This window comes from Cheilinus undulatus, linkage group 9 (genome assembly GCF_018320785.1).
Source record: "Cheilinus undulatus linkage group 9, ASM1832078v1, whole genome shotgun sequence".
Taxonomy (NCBI): Eukaryota; Metazoa; Chordata; class Actinopteri; order Labriformes; family Labridae; genus Cheilinus; species Cheilinus undulatus.
The window spans coordinates 27892748-27909918 of record NC_054873.1 but is presented as its reverse complement, the minus strand read 5'-3'; the positions used below and the strand labels follow the sequence as shown (position 1 = coordinate 27909918).

The following is a 17171-nucleotide window of genomic DNA, read 5'->3' as shown; positions in this document are numbered from 1 at the left end:
CAAAGTTGAGTAGCTGAGTTACCAGCTACTAAACAAATACCATTTCCATAATCAGTTGCCTCCAATGTTTTGAGTTTTATAAACTCATCGGGGATTCCTCCAAAACTTTAATTCCTCTTCTTAAAATCTCTGACATAATCAGTTTTAATAATAATTTTGAGTATTTGCTTCAGTTTACTAACCTGACACGCCAATTGGATTTGTTTCACACATCCATCTGGTAAACCTTCCATAGATGGTGTTTGGGAAAGGGCAGAGCTTTAGAAAAAAAACTCAGTGGGTGATTGGATGAACGTTCTGTCCGTCAAATTTTTGAGGGCCAATCAGAGCAAAAAACATGAGACAAAGCTGCTACTGAACTGCGCCCCTACCGAGGAGTAAGCGACATAGAGTACTGCATAACACGAACCATGGCGACTGTAGACATGTCAGTGCATGACTTTCGTCCTTTTTGAAAAGAAAACAACTCACTGCTGTTCTTGTTTTTCTTTTAAGAAAGAAATGGTGTCAAGTTCTGATAAAAATGTATAAACTTTAGCAGCATTCACGCTAATGTCTTCTACCGTAACTGCACCGGTCTCTTGTTGCTGCTTGCACACGTCATGGCTCCGCCACACCTGGAAGTACTGCCCCTTGATGCTAACTGGTCCTGTCACTATCTAACCGAGCCGCAACAGTTCAGATGGGAGCTTTGCAAGACGGATTCACCAGTGAGAAACACGGAACCAGGCATATCCATCTGCTTTGCAAGGTTACCAGTTTAAGGTGGAAAAAGTGCACATGTATTTTGCTCAAGTAAAACTACAGTTTACTCTGGTTATAATTTACTTTAGGTAAACATGAAAATACTGGTCTATAAATCTACTCAAGTAAATGTAATAAGTATTAGTTAGTAGTTTACTTTAAGTACTGAGTACTGAGTAGATACTGAGGGGTTGTACAGTATCTGTCCTTATCTGCAAGAAAAACTAGAGAACAGATCTCCAACTAGGTTGCTTAGGTAAAAGATGCCTCTATAATAAAGTAAAAAACACAGCAAAATTGACAGTTTTAATCAAACACATAAAGGGGTTAAATATCACACTTTAAAAGTGTCCATATTGGTCCACACTGCATAGTTAAACCACACTATTAAAGTGTTCAATATTTCACAATATGACAGAGCTGCAGTAAATCTTGACAATCTGTGGCAAGGTTGGTCTACTCTGGCATAAACAAGGCAGAGTCCACCTCATGGCAAGGCAATGCATACTAATGAAGAATACTCACAATGCAGCATTAAAATCACCCAGAGTTACAGGTGGAAACTAACTCTGTGAATAACTTCACCTATGGTGCAAATGTGCCTCACATCAAAAACAACAATGATCCACCAGAAATATGAGCAAAGGAATCCCAGTAGGGATCGATGCACAACAGGCAACATACAAACACCTAAAAACACATCTAACACACTGCCCAAGGGCATGCTGGGGAACTCTGCCCACACATCCCCCAGATTTGAAATGGCAGTGGCAGACTTTAGATCATAGACCCTTTACACAGTTGAAATAACACTGGAGGATCAACACTGTTAAATAACTTCAACACTGAAGACAAACTCACTCAGAATGGAGTCAAGGTTATACTTTTCGAGTTAAAACCAACTCAGAAATGTTCAACCCTGAGATATCAATGCTCCAGTTTTAACTTAGTACAACAGCTGTTTTGAGATGTGATGTAGAATCATATTCTCTTTTTATGGGCTACTGCATATTCAACAGAGGAAGAACAAGTACAAGAGTACAGTACTCAAGTAAAACTAAAGTTATTCTAGTTAAAACTTACTTAAGTAGAAATAAAAGTACTGATTCTAAAATGTACCCAAAAAAGTAGAGGCACCCAAAAACAATACTCAATTACAATAATTTGAATAAACTGAATTACTTACTTTCCACCTCGGGCTAAAATTCTTCAAGATTATGAAAGGTTTTATAATTTCTCAGTTTAATTTTATGTTAAATCTGCCTAAAAGTCATAAAACTTGTGCTTGGATGTGTTCATGTATGGTCATTAAAAAATCTGATATATTTGAGAGGTTCAGCCAGTCACTGACTGATCAGGATGAAAAGCATTAAACCTATACTCACTGTTGAAGTAGGAAGAGCAGAAATCACTGCTGTCTCTTTCATAAAAATGATTTAACATAAAACTCTAAATGAGTTACGTCTTAGCAACTACACCACTTTAGATTTGTTGCAAGTGCCGAAGTTCGCCAGTGCATGTCTGCTAATTTTTTGAGTTCACCAAAATGAAAAAATACAATTTTAGGGTTGTTTCAGGAAAACAGTAAATCATTTGGTCTACCATTTCAGCAGGGGTTGTGACCAAAAGTTGGGAAAGCCACACATTCCCAAGCGAAACATACCTCATACATGCTCACACTTTTTTTCCCAGTTTATGCACCACTGATCTAAGTGCATAATGAAGTGTGACATATCAAGCAAAGGCGCTAATGGGGTGTGAAGTCATTAGTGAACTCTCTCACCGTCTCTCTCTCTCTCTCAAACACACACGAATGCCTGCACACACAGACTTAACCTGTGTGGAAAACAACACACCTATTCTCTCAGTCTGTACTTGGAAGGTGTGATTGTGTTAAGTTCTTTAAGCAGTAGAGACTTCAGGGTGAACTATGTTTTCTTAAAGCACAAATGTCATACATGCTGTGCATATATGGAGTTTAGAGTTGAGGCTGTTGCTGACTTTCCTCTTTTACACTCCCAGACATCATGCAACTGCATGTGAGTTAACCTGACAGAATGTTCTCTAGAACAGGTGAAAGAAAGAAAGAAAGAAAGAAAGAAAGAAAGAAAGAAAGAAAGAAAGTGGGGAATGGAGAGCGACTCTAAAAGCTTGTCAGTCCCTCTTAATTATTCTAATTGCTGAGCTCAAGCTTCATGCCAAGGCTTAGGCATTCCCCTGGCACAACAACGCAAGCCCCCCTATCACACATACACACAAATGCACACAAACCCACACACAATCCAGCCAGTGCATTGCCTTGAAACCTCTCCTCGCTCCTCGTCTCGTCCTCTCCCTCATCTCCATACAGAACTCCCCCATCTCCCTCTTTTCCCCGGCTCCCTCTATCAGCATCCCTCCACCCTCGGAGCACCCTCTTATTCCTCCACTCCTCCTTCTCTCCTCCCATCACAACAGACCCTTCTGCTTCCTCTCCACAGCCACTCCTCTCCTCCACCCCTCCGTTCCTCCGAACTGGATTAAAAGTACTTTTCATTACCCGTGCGGGAGATATGGCACTTAAAAATCACCCCATTATCATTTTTCACCCAGCAAACAGCACACACTCTCACAGAGACATAATTACCACACCCTGTCATACCAGGGAGATGGAGGCTGCTGATTTCCAGCCAGGCCGAGTGTGTCACTCCGTGTGTGTAAGTGTGAGTGTATAAGAAACTGCTGCCTGTCCGCCTGCCTGCCTGCTTCTCTTATTGATATTAAAAGCGCTGCATAAACGAGTGTTTAAAATGGCTGTCAGAGGGAGAGAGAGAGAGGATCCACTCCAATCACAGACTGCAGCACACATCACTGGATCTCTTTCCCAGCTTGGCACTTGGTAATGGCCTGGAATAACAGAATACTGCCGGATGATTCCCATTCCCACGTTTCCAACTTGTGCAGGGCTGCAGAGGAGGCGATGAGTGATAGAGCTCGATTTAACCAGTCAACACTTAACACATAATGAATTGGGAGTCATATGATGAATTAGATTTATGGCGACGCTTGTTCTTAATGGCTGAAGTGTTTCATATTGTGCGGAAAGGGAGGGAAGGGGAACTCGACTCATTCACACTAATATTCATTTAGGAAGCCGGTCCTCATCTAACAGTTAGAGCAGTTCTTCAGGGGCCAAGCCTTCACTCACAGCGGTCACAAGGGGGTGTTAAGTATATTCGTGTTTAAAACACTCCCCGCACCCCTAAGACATTCATCATAGTGACAACACTGTGTGGCGGCCCCCCAATATCACTCCGTAGGGGCCTGCCGTTGGCCTGTCACAGAAATGGGTGTCTATAATTATGCCTGTAGATAAAGCGGGGACAAACGTGGGTCCTGCATGATTAACTGGGTTGCTGTTTGATCACATTTGACTAATTTGTGGCATAAATCTTCAGGTCGGCGCCCCTGCTAGAGACCATTAGCCCTGACACTGACACCCCTGACAGCCACGCATTAGGAGCAAGGAGGGGCTGTTGGTCTTAGTGGCATTGGGGAGAGGAAATGTGAAAACAAAATGTGTACGCTTGCTAACAGTTTCCAGTCACATTCCAAAACTCTATCTGCATGAGGTCAGGGGTGGGGGAGAGGGGATGTAGATGGGGCAGGCTGGAGCACTATAGAGAGAGAAATGCAGGTGTACTAGATTATTATATTAAGCAAACATGAGCTCTGAGGTCTAATTATGACACAGGGGAGGTTAGAGAGAGACGCAGGAAGAGAGAGATTCAGTACTGTGTGGTGGAGCGGATGCTGAAGCCAGCAGAACCAGCACGGTCATTTGTAAACAGGTAACGATGCAGGCCAGGTGTATGAGCATATGTACCAATGAGCAGGGGAGGAAACAGGGGAGAGGGGGAGAGGCAGAAGAGAGAGGGAAGACAGGGGGAAGAGAATGGGAGGAGTGCAGGGAGGATCTAATTAGGGTGAATTTACAGTGCCCTGTGCCAAACAGCTAAAATGGCCAACTGGGCACAGAGATTTATTACTGGGTTAAATTAGGTTGTCTGCTGAGGGTTGGTGAGGCCACCTGCAGCTGTCAATTGTCAAAGTGATTATCATAACTGCAGCGGAAGACAACAGTGACACAATACCAGCTAAAACACACAACAAGCGCAACAGTGCATTGTTCCACATGCAGGCCTGTGAGAAGAAACCAATATTCTTTTGTGTTTAGGACAATATCAATCGAGTCAAGTGAGTGATTAAGAATGATGCTTGAACCCATTTAGCATGAATCAATGAAACTCCGGACAGAAGGTTTCCAGTGCAAGGAGCCTTTGCCTCCATTTGCATCAGTATCCTTGATCAAATCTGCAAGGTAAACAGGTTTAAAACCTGAAGGGGGATATTAAACTTGCAGATTGAGACTGACTCCCCCTCCCCAGGCTTGTCTGGAGCTCGGGGGCCGGGGTTTGGGGCCTCTGCTTTTGACTCTGGCTGCTGAGAGCAAGGACGTGGCACAGCGAGCCAGCCCTGAGCAGCCATACTTTCATGGTCGGTTTCCATTTAAATATCTGACTGACAGGGAACATGGCGCCATTAAGGCGACCCGAGGGCCTAGCACAAGAGAAGGAAATGGGCAGATAAAACCCCCCAGGGGAAAGGAGGGGGGTGAGAGAGGGGCCACGCTGCTTAAAGCCTTCAACAGTGGGACCTGCTCTTAAAACTGTATAGGCACCTCTCCATCCATTCAGCTCCCCATTCCTCTGCACCCAAAACAACCTTGTCTCTCTGGAACAAAAGCAGGATTTATCTAGCATGACTTACAACCTCAACCTGACTTTCCTCTCTGTTGGCAGTATAAGGTCAAACACCATGTGTGAGTGTGCATGAGAGAGCGTGTGTTCATATAGAATTTTAAAAGATCACTCCAAGCCCCTACTGTACAGTAGCTCACAAACATTTAATACACACTCAGGAGATATTGGAGCACTGATAGCATGTTGAATAGAGGCAACCAGAGATGTTGTTTTCGACACAGGTAGGTCCTGGAATTGACCTACCAGAGGTCTGGAGCAAATTTTGTTTTGTCTGTAACTTCAATGAATTTGGCATGTTTAACATGACCTCCATCGGCTTAACAATGATGGTCATGTAGCAACTGTGCCTTTGTAGAGTTGGTCGTCTCTCAGTTGGAGGGTCGAGGGTCCAATCCTGAGCTCCTGTAGTCACATGTTGATATGTCCTTTGGCAGACACCTGACCCCAGAGTTCTCCCACTGCTGCATCAGTGGCACATTTATGTGTATGGACAGGTATAAATGGGATGACCACTCTATGTAGCAGTCTTTGCCATAACTCCCTTTCACTCCACATATGTGAATGTGGGATGAAAGGATGTGAATGGGAAAGTGAACACTTTTGAGTAGTCATACATCTAGAAAAAAACGATGGAAGCTCAAATCAGTTTAACCAGATCAGCAAGCATAATGGTCATAAATGTTCATCTATGTAAAAGGCTTTCTTGGCTCTTTCTCTTTTTGCATAACTAAAACATCTGCTGATGTCCACTTTTCTATAATTGATAGGAGTCAGAATCTTAATTGGTAAATCTCTTAGATGACATTTACAGCCACGAGATCAAGAATGACTTCAGATTTTTAACTCAAGTACATCAGCTCCCCATCCTGAGACCTGTAAGTGGTTCATTCTTACTATGCTGTTCTATCTAAAGCCAAGGTCTGACTACACATATCTCTTTCTCAGTTTGTGGTGGTCATATGATGACACATCATAAGACAGGGCTGTCAAAGCAAGACGAACTTTCCTTTTTTTTTTTTAAGATTTATTTTAAGGCATCTTATGCCTTTATTCATAGCGGAGGACAATGAATAGAGTCAGAGACTGAGGGAGATACATCTGGAAAAGAAGCCACAGGCTAGACTTTAACCCAGGCCATATGCACACTGTCTAAACCTTAACAGCCATCATGAACCTTTCCTTTGTCTCAGTTCCAGCACAACACCAACTTCATTACTTTTCCTACACATCTCCATCGTATTTTGGGATAAGTAGGACCTAAAGGTTAAAGCATCAGCCTTGCCTTTGGACAGGAATTTCTTGGAAATGCCCCTTTCCAAAACAGACTCACATTCCCTTATATTTCAAAGAAATTCTCAAAGTGTCTAACCTTGCAAAGCAGATGGATTTGCCCATTTCTGTGTTTCTCACTGGCAAATCCATCTTGCAAAGCTCCCATCTAAACAGTTTGGGACTGGTTAGAAAGGGACAGGACCAATCAGCGTCAAAGGGCAGTACTTTTGAGTGCGGCGGAGTTGTGACGTATGCAAGCAGTGAGAAGAGGCCGGTGCAATTATGGCAGAAGACATTAGTGTGGATGCTGCTAAAGCATCGTTTTAATCAGAGCTTGACAACATTTCTTCATTAAAAGAAGAACAAAGAACAGCCTTGAGTTCTCTTCTTTTCAAAAACAACAAAAGTCATGTACTGACATGTCTACAGTTGCCATGGTTTGCCGTGTTATGCACCCCCCCCAAGATATGCAAATGTAGCCCCTAAATTTTCATGAAAACTTAAAAATTTACATGCAAAGTCTAGAAATATCCTAGCAGCAGATTCTCTCAACATTTCCAGTAAATTAGTTAAACTTCATGGAAATTTTGGAAAATTATCAAAAAAAATTCTAATATCAGAAATGATTACATTGTTGTTGGAAAACCTAAATGTAATGCCCTCGTATGTACATGCAGGGTCTCAGGAGGTCAGTATCACATTTCCAGTCTTCTGATCAATCAAAAGCTTTTACACAATATTTTAACTTCATATGCTGCCATCAAACATCAATGGCAGTGGATGCTAAGTAAAGGGCCCATCTGTATGTATTCACTGATTAATGCCACCCATAAACATTTACACGATACTGGCTTAGCCACTCAGGAACTATTCAGGGTTCATTGTGTCGCCAAAGCTTCAGCAGGTGCTGCAGTTCAAACCACAGACCTTCTAGTTGAGAGACAACCAACTCTACCACTGTGTCACAGCCACTCCAATAAAGTGGTGTTACAGTAATGCTGAGCTCCAGTCTGTTGGGTCAGAAGTCTTAACCATGGAGGGTGCCAGGCCTAGAGGTTAAGTGGCTGTCACAGAGTTTGAAACTCAGAGGCAAATGGCCCTGACATTTAGACAACAATGCGCCGGCCAGCCAGAAGGCCGACCAGCCCGGCAAGACAGTGGCACCATAAAGACACTAAGCAAAACTGAGAGAGAAAGACAGAAAGTGAGAGCTAGAGGAGTACTGTCTGCCAGTTATGCACTTTTACCTCCTCACTTCCCAGAATTCAGCTTTCATAGGCCACACTCCACCCCTCCTTCCTCCCTCCCTGCCACCGTCCATACTGCCAGGCCCAATAAAGGTCAAGTCTCTGCCTCGCTCTTAAGGAGCTCATTTGCATCCCGCCGGCAAACAGCCAGTCAGGGCTTGTTCAAAGGGTCTGCTAATCCAATCAGATTGCTCATCTGTGAGGCCTTATCGCCACGGACACCAGCATCTGTGGGAACCACATCACAGGGCATCACGGAGCTGCTGTTTGTGATTGGTGGAGACAGTGAGTCAGAGGGAAGTATGCATCACAAGGCTTCAATGCGGCTCCAAGTTAGCCAGGAGTGACAGTTAGAGAGCCGGGAAGGCTTAACCAACACTTCCCATGTTATGACTGCTGCCCCAGGAACGGCACAGATACATATTGGTTGTGAAATACGAATTAGACCGGTAGGATTTCATCTTTATTTACTGTAAAGCACAGAGCGGGGAAAATCTGTGGGGGATAGATGGTACACTAACTCTAAGACTTAAAAGGAAAAGGAAGTGCCTAGGAAAGGATGCATTAAGATTTATAATTTTGTTGGCATGTGTATTTCAAGTAAGTTCATTACAAATTATTTATATGAAAATTAATCATATATGGAAAACATCGATAAAAGACACAGGAAAGAGAAAATGCATTGGCATAAGAACTGATGTATATGTCCTTCAGTCCAAAAGAGAGACAAACCCTCCTAACTTTCAGCACATACACATGCATGCACAAAGCCATATAACCAGTGGAACAGCAGCCACAAGAGTAAAAACACAGTTTCCCCATGATGGTATATGAGCTACAGAGGTGATCTGGCTGTGCGAATGACTATGCGTCCTGGGAAACAGCTGGACATAAAGGGACATGGGGGTACATAAAGGTACAAGGGGACAGAGGAACCAACTTGGCTGTCCTTGCGCACAATCCCACAGAGACCGCAGTCCCATCCGTCTCTCCTTCTCCATGTCTGCTCCCCTACCCTCTCAGCCTGTTCCATCTTCTCGTCCTCCCCTCTACCTCTACCTCTTGCAATCCCCCCTCCGCCATTCCCCGCTTCCCACCCTCCCTCAGCGATTGTCTCACACTTGCTCTCGACCCCGCTGGTGTCACTATTAGCAGCATCACACTGGGATCACATGGCTGCTGAGGTATGGAGGCCGAGTCAATGGAGCGTGGCACACAAAGACGTCCATATACCCCCATCGTCGCCGCTTCCTCCCGCTCCTCCCTCCTCTCAATAATTCTCTCTCCTGCCTTTTCTGCTCCCTTCCTGATCATTAGTTTGGAAAGCAGCCAGATTGGATTTAACAGGCCAGACTGTATCTTTTTCAATATATCCTGCACTTGCTTGCATAGCACATCAGCCTGTTACCACTGTTAAACTTCCCAGACTTTAAAAAGTTGACATATTTTCATTAGAAAACATTATCTTCAGTGGAGAAACACAGTTTGACGGTTGTGTGACCTGCTCTTTGTCCCAGCCTCGGTAGACTATTAGACCTGGAGCAAGGAGTCAGAGAGGTGAGACAGGCGTGAGGAGGAGGCAGGGGTGGATCTATAACAGCTCTCCAAGCAGAGGTCCACCCCAAGAAAGGCAGCTATGGATTCAAGCATTCCTCTCTTTACTCTCTCCTTTTGTGTCCGAGTGAGTAAGGCTGCATGCGAGTATGAGATGTGTGTATACGTGTGCACTTCTGTAGCCTGTGCATGTGATAAGCCTGTGGTAGTAGTGGTCCTGTGAGGGACCTAAGGCCCTGTTCTCCTGATTAGTCATTTATCAGGCCTGGCAGCCCAGACCCACCATAATCACTCTTCTCTTACCCCCTCCTCCTCTTCCTGCACTGATCCTCCTCTATCCCTCTAGATCTCCCCTGTATCCACCCCTATAACAATGCTCTCCATCCCCCAACACCAAAGTCTATACGGTAGTTCATGTCCATGCCTATCCAACCTCTACCTGTCTCTATCCACACTGCACCCACTCCATCCAACCTTGTCCCCTATACTCTCTCCTCTCAGCCTGAGTGTCTAGCCAGGAGCCTACTTTCCCTCTCCTCTATGTCAACTCCAGTCCAATCTCTCTCTCTCTCCTTGTCTGAATGTGCTGCACTTGAGCTAAAGAGTCAAAGCTGTAGCTAAAGACACATTCCCAATTTGTCTGTGCAAATTTTGCAAGCTGAAGTTATTAAATGCTTAAGAAAGAGAAGAAGGGGTACATGATGAGAGGAATATGGGAGGGAAAAGTGTCTTCAGGAGCGGCAGGAGGACCTCCCTATCAACCAGCGCCACACTCCCTCGTCCTGCCATGTCAACAGAGAGGGATTAGGGAAACCAGACGTATTTGAGAGGCCAAAATGTAGTTAATGCAGTTAACCAGCTGCTTCTTCCCAACCTGTCTTCCCTGGGTTAGGAGAAATTGGAAAAAGCTGTCTAGCCAGGGAGCGGGAATGTAATCTGGACTATGCAGACTGGAGGATACATGCACATGAAAGGGCTGTCCTCCTGCTTTCCATGCTTCTTTTCTCTTTTCCTTCCTCACCATCACTCTTGCTCTGGGTTTCCTATCTCTCCTAAGAAGGAAGAGAGAGGAAGTGTAAAAAATGTGCCAAAGATGGGGTTGAAATAAAAAATCACCTCTTATAAAAAGAGGGGAACAAAAGACAAAAGGAGGTGAATAGATAACAGGGAAGGGGAACAAAGCAATCAGTGCATATGTGTGTTTTCCAGTGTATGACAGCTGTTTGAAGGCCAAGGGAGATAACAGCTGGGATTCCATCACAAACAAACACACCTGGATATATCCCTCACTTCATTTCTCCTTAATAATCTTCATATCCCTCCATCCCTGGCCTCATCTTTTCTTCCAGCTCCTCTTTCCATTCATTTAATTTAGATTTTATGGCTCAAGCTCCTCCTTTACGGGTTTTCTTTCAGCCTTTTCATAGGGTCATCTTTTGATTCTTTCTTGTCTTTCTCTTTGTATCATTTTTTCAGTTTGCCATGTTGTGAAGAACTCCCCTTTGTCTCAAATGGACCACTGAATGTGGGGCGTACTGAACTGATTGATGCAACTGAAGGTTACATTTCAGTAACACTCAGATCTAAGTGTTATATTTTCCAGGGTTATATTTCTAAGATATATTTCACAAACGTCCATGTAATATGGTGGGAGAGTTTCAGAGAAGGCCTTCAGATTACAAATGCAAACCAGGCCTTTAACCACACTTCTCCCCCGCTGACTCTGTGTCTTTATAGAGCAGTCTGCGTAATGGGGGCTCTCTTATAAAACACAGCGCCGTCTCACACACACATTACTCAGCCCACCGCCCCTTTAAATGATCCAAAGATGTATGAGGCCATCTGTGGGCCACAATTAAATGCCAACCCCTTTAATTCAGCTGCATGCTACATTACCGCCCTCTGTCCAAAGCCCTGCAGACTGGATAAAGGATTCATGAAAGAAAGACACAGAATCAGTAACATTAAGTAAATGTTGTTATTAGGTTGTTAAGTTCAGTTCAGAGTCTATTAAAACAAGTGCAAAAATTGACTTAGAGTTTTGTACTTTTAATTTTGTGTGTTTAATTACCTACTTTGTGTATGATAACAGGAGTAGAGAAATTCAATAGAGGAAGGGAAAGTACTTGACTTTTAACAAACTGCCTCAAAATGTTATTTTGGCATATTTAAAACCTGTAATGCTAAAAAATCAAAATAGATTTCTTTTTTCTTTTTCAAAGCTTGAGTGAACCAGATTGAACTTTTATCAGCTTTTGAAATTTGTCCAATATGAATCAGCTATCAGGGAGGTGTTATTCAAGAAATAACATTGTTCACGTGTGTTGCACCCTTCGTGTAGATTGTAATTGTGGAAACCTCTTTGATTTGCAATTGCAGTATAATAAATGTTATGAGTCTACACAGCAAAAACAACTGGAGTGTTGAAATCTTGGAGATGATTTTAACTTCATTCTAAGGTAAATTTACCTGACACTGGGAAAGCTTCAGTAGGAAACGTTTGAGAAAAGGCAGAGGCTTTGAAAAATCCTCAGAGTATGATTGGGTGAACGTTCTGTCAATCAGAGCAACAAAGCACATGACGTAGCTGCTATCAAGCTGCGTGTGCGCAGCTACTGAGGAATAACGCGAAACATGGGGACTATAGACATGTAAGTACTCGACTTCTGTCGTTTTTGAAAAGAAAACAACTCACTGCTGTTCTTTTTTTTTTGTTCTTCTTTTAATGAAGAAATGTCGTCAATTTCTGATAAAACTGGCGCTTTAGCAGCATCCATGCTAATCTCTTCCTCCATAACTGCACCAGCTCCTGCTACTGCTTGTTTGCGTCACAACTCTGCTGTGCCTGAAAGGACTGCCCCTCGTAGCTGATTGGTCCTGTCACTTTCTAACCAGGCCCAAACAGTTCAGATGGGAGCTTTACAAGATGGATTCGCCAGTGAAAAACAAGGAAACAGGCGTATTCATCTGCTTTGCAAGGTTAAAGGTAAATGGCCTTCAGTGCTGGAGTTATTTTACAATGTTGATCCAGTTAGTTTTAGTCCAGTTCTGTAGAGTCAGTTGATGCAAAGCTCTGCCCCATTTTAAATCTGAAAGGCAAAGTTTTCCCATAATACACTTGGGCAGAGAGTTTAGATGTGTATTAGATGTTTTGTGTTGTGCAGTGATCACCGCTGGGATTTCTTTGCTCATGTTTCTGGTGGATTTGTGTTGTTTTTCATATTAGACACTTCTGCACCTTGAGTGAAGTTATCCACTGGGTTAGTGGCAAGGGATGGTGTATACACACTCAGAACCCATTTTCCAGTTCATTTGGGCCCCACTTAAAGCTCAGTGAGATCCCTTCTCCAGGCAGAGATGGGGCCTAGGGGTCTCATATAAATTGCCCAGATCAGCCCCATGTGGAGCCAAGGTAGATCCCACTTCAGGCCAATATGGAAAATTACAGGCAGGGCTACCATGGAACAGGCATTCAAACACACTTGGGACCCATATTTGCAGTCTGCATATAACCCATATGGGGTCCACATAGACATGCTGGCCAGGTAGGAAAGGGTGGTGTGCTGATTTTCATCAAGGGTGTTTCCTAGCTCTGAATATATGTCTTTGCCAGAAGAAACCCGGCTTTGCCATAAGTGTTCAATACAAGTTGGTAAGCTTTCATAAGTATGCAAAGTATGCATTGCAATATGTCAATGTTAAAAAAAATTTTGCTTTAAATTTGCAAATGAAGTGGAAGGAAATAGCACAATTAGGTGTTAAACAATTGACAGTGCACGAGAGATGAAATACCAACACTTTCAGAAGTGTAAACTTGACTTAGAACCTATGGGAATTATTTAAATTGAAAACAAATGTTAAATTTAACTATAGGAGTTGAATTAACACTGATGATTTTTTTGTGTACTTGCCTCATTGTCAAGGGCCCTGCAAACATGATCAGTAATGTTATTTCAATATATTTCTTAATACCATGTTGAAAAAACAACAAAAAAGCTCGTAAAGTATTCATTACAAAATGGATTTAAAGTTTAAAGTCAAATTAAAGTGAAATGCATTCCTTCAAGTGCAAAGAAAGTACAAGGTGGCAATTCTATTTAACTCCAGCAAAATAAGAACTTGTTTTAATTGGCTACTTTTTCTCTCTTAGACATTTTTTGTTTTTTAAGAATGCATTTAATTTATAAAGTAAAAAAAAACAAAATTGTGTAATACATGATGAGAGCCCAGGCCACTTCAACATCAGAAGTCTGGATTTGCCCCTGCTTTTTAAACTACCACACTTGCAAGCATGTTATGTTACTTTAATCCATCAGCTAGACAGAGGGCTCTGTTGATAGGACAGAGGGGTTTTTATATCAGAGAGGGCAATAAGAGACTGAGAGGGATTAAACTGTTACCCAATTGAAAGTCAGTCGACTTCATTTTTTTCTCTTTCATCAATTCGGCCAACAATCAGTGAGACCGCTTCTGCTGAGAGTCACTGTCTGGTTTTATAGCTATAAAAGCATTTAGACTGAAAAAACAAAAAACCGACACAGAAGAGGTAGGAGGTAGCGCTGAAAGTTTCTGTTTGGCCGTGTCTGTAGAGAGCCAATAGAAGGAAAAGCTGAGCTAGATCGTCCAATCAATCGTCTCCCCCTTCTGCTAAAATATAAACCAATAACAATCCATCCAGATCATCTAAAGAGGGAATTTTCTCCAACAGAGTCAAAGTCAGTGTTGTGTAAAATAGATGTAATTATTGACACCAACTGTGAGGGATGTCCTGATCTGCATTTATGGCCTCCGATCCTGATCCGATTTTTAATATAGACTCATATTGCCCCCATTAGACTTCAAATGTTTTTGTGCACAAAAGTCTTGGCTGAAGTTGTATGATGCAAACCAGTGGAATCAAAAAGGAATTGGAGTTTGTTCCCAAAGGCGTGTATTGTTGATATGACAACAATTATGAATGATTACCAACTGGTTGATAGGGAAAAAAGTTTAACTCAAAATTTGAAATTTAAAGACTAGGAAGATACAATCATGAACCCTCTGGAGGTGGCAGACTAGTCAAGTTCAAATATCGAAACCCTTTTACATCCATCAACATTTCAGCACAAGTCGCCCTCTTCTCCCCGCTCCTTCAAAGCGCTTACTCCTTCTGCAGCAATCAGTGAAAGAGGTTGATGAAATTAGTCTGCTGTTGAACACATGCTCCAGCTTCCTCCTCTTTCATATCACTCCCATCCGATTGCCTTTTATTGTCAGGCTCATAAAAGTGTCTCTCTGTATCTCCACAAGCTTCCTGGAGAATCTAAAAGGACCATTCCCCAATTATCAGTCAGTCTGTCCTTCATTTTTCCCTTTATTTCTTCCCCCATCACAATGTATTCCTCTGCCAAATTGTCTCCTTCCACATCACCATTCCTCGTCCATTGAGTGCACCGGCCTTGTCTCTGAGCGCTAATTGTCTCATCGGGCGGACTTAAGAATGCTCGATGGGCGCTAGATGTGTTAAAGAGACGGACTGTGAAACCAGTGTGTGACTGGCAAATTACATCCTTGGCCTTTCTATGGCTGGCAAAGGCACTTAATAAGCTCTCAATGTGTTCAACAGCTAGGTGAATAGTTCACTGGCTCCACTGTTGAATGTGAATAGCTCTGAAAGATGCTGCATTTTCAGTGTGGTGCTGTTTGTATTCTCAGAGCAGTCGACCCGACGTTCTTCTCAGTGACAGGATCGGGGCAGATCAGTGCTCACTTACAGAACAACTCACCTGAGGAAAAACTCTCCTCTCAGCACGTCGCCCTTTTCTCTGTCTGCCTCTCTTCTCCTCTCCCCCCACCTCTCTCTCTGACTCCTCCGTCTCCAACCTAGACGGAGATCCCCCTGAGCTACTGTACTCCGCTCTCCCTCTCCCCTTTCTTTTTCGGTTTTCGTTCTCTAACCCTATCTGTCTCTTTTTATATCATGCTCTGTGTAAAGATACCCTGTGGGAGGGCAGTATCTTACAAACACTGACTCTACAAGCTCATGCTGACACTCACACTTGCATGCCTGCGCACACAAACACATCACCTGCAACACAACCTTTCACTGTAGTTTTTTACCGAGACCAGTGACGGGAATAAAAGATTCTCCTACTCTCTCTCCCTCTCTTTTTCTCACACACATCCCCGCATAAATACACACTCTCAAACACACACAAGTGCGCTACCAAATGCTCTATTTTCTGCCGCTGTGTGGTGATTTATGAAAGGTGTTTCTCACAGCAGGCAGATAGTTCTGTTTGGAATGCTTCATTTCATAAATCTAGTCTCCATTCTCATTTCTCTGCATCCCCTCCTTCACCTCCTCTCTTATTTCCTCTTCTCTCCCCTGTGCAGGACTCCCTCAGCCTCTGTTGGCACATACAGTCCACTGCATGTGTTAGTGTGTTTGTGAGTGAGTGAACAAGTAGGGAGGGGAGGGAGGGACATAAGTAGGCTTTGTCTGGAGTCGGGGTAATGATGCAGGAACAAGCAAAGCCCCTGCAAAAACCCCATTCTCCTGGGGTTGCTCTCTCTTTGGCTCTGACTCTACTTTCTCATCCCCCTCTCTCTCCCTCTCACACACGCACACATACACACTTACAGCAACACCTGACACAGAGTCAAGCAGCGTTAAGTTGTGTAAACAAAAGTGAGCCATCAACTGAGATACAAGTCCCTGATGAAGCTGCAAATATGACAAATAAAACACAAACATTAATAACTGGAACTGATACTGCATCAAAAAAAAAAAAAAAAAAAACACACACACACAGTGAAAAACTGCACCTGGTTAGGAAGGCAGTAGAGGTGATAAAATGTGAAAAAACTGCTGTTAAATGCTTTTGTGTCGATGATCCAGAAGTAGAAATGTAAGATAAAAACAGGAATATTAGTTGTTTTATTTTCTTATGGGCACTTCATCAACTTCAGAACAAAGAAACTCATCTAGACCAGGCTAGCCTTCGCTTAACAAAGGTGAGACACTGTTTGGCTAAAGTTCAGACAAACTAGCTATCAGACATTCAGCATTTCACTAAGAGCAGTAGAAAAATTGAACCAGTTTGTTACAGTTTCTGTATTTAAAAAAAAAAAAAAAAAAAAAAAAAAAAAAACTCCCATGACAAGTGTTAGATTTAGCCAGGTGTACACTGTGTGATTTTCAGCTGATTCAGACACGAATTTTGAGCCGTATAACTGACTTGGCAGTCGGGCCACAGCCTGATCAGCCGGTCTCCACTGGCCAGATGGGTTTCTAGTAGGGGTGTAACAGTACACAAAAATGTGTGTATGTATCTCAGCTTTAAGGTATGTTTTGCAGCAAAAGCAAAACAAAAAAAGAACATTAAAATATATTATAATGTATTAATTAATTACATTTGAATTAAGAACAATGCTATAACCTCCTATCAAAGGGTCTTCAATACATAAAGATAATTAAATAAATGATGCAAATACTAGTTTATTTTTATTGACATATTGACATGTTGATACCCTTTCCTCTTATTTTCAAAATTTCCCAGCAGAACACATC

At 42.7% G+C, this 17171-nt stretch overlaps 1 protein-coding gene across 2 annotated transcripts in view; it reads right to left on the bottom strand.

Annotated features, from left to right (window-relative positions):
* Positions 1 to 17171, bottom strand: part of wwox (WW domain containing oxidoreductase) — a 212348-nt gene that overhangs the window by 24466 nt on the left and 170711 nt on the right. The window lies entirely within an intron of this gene.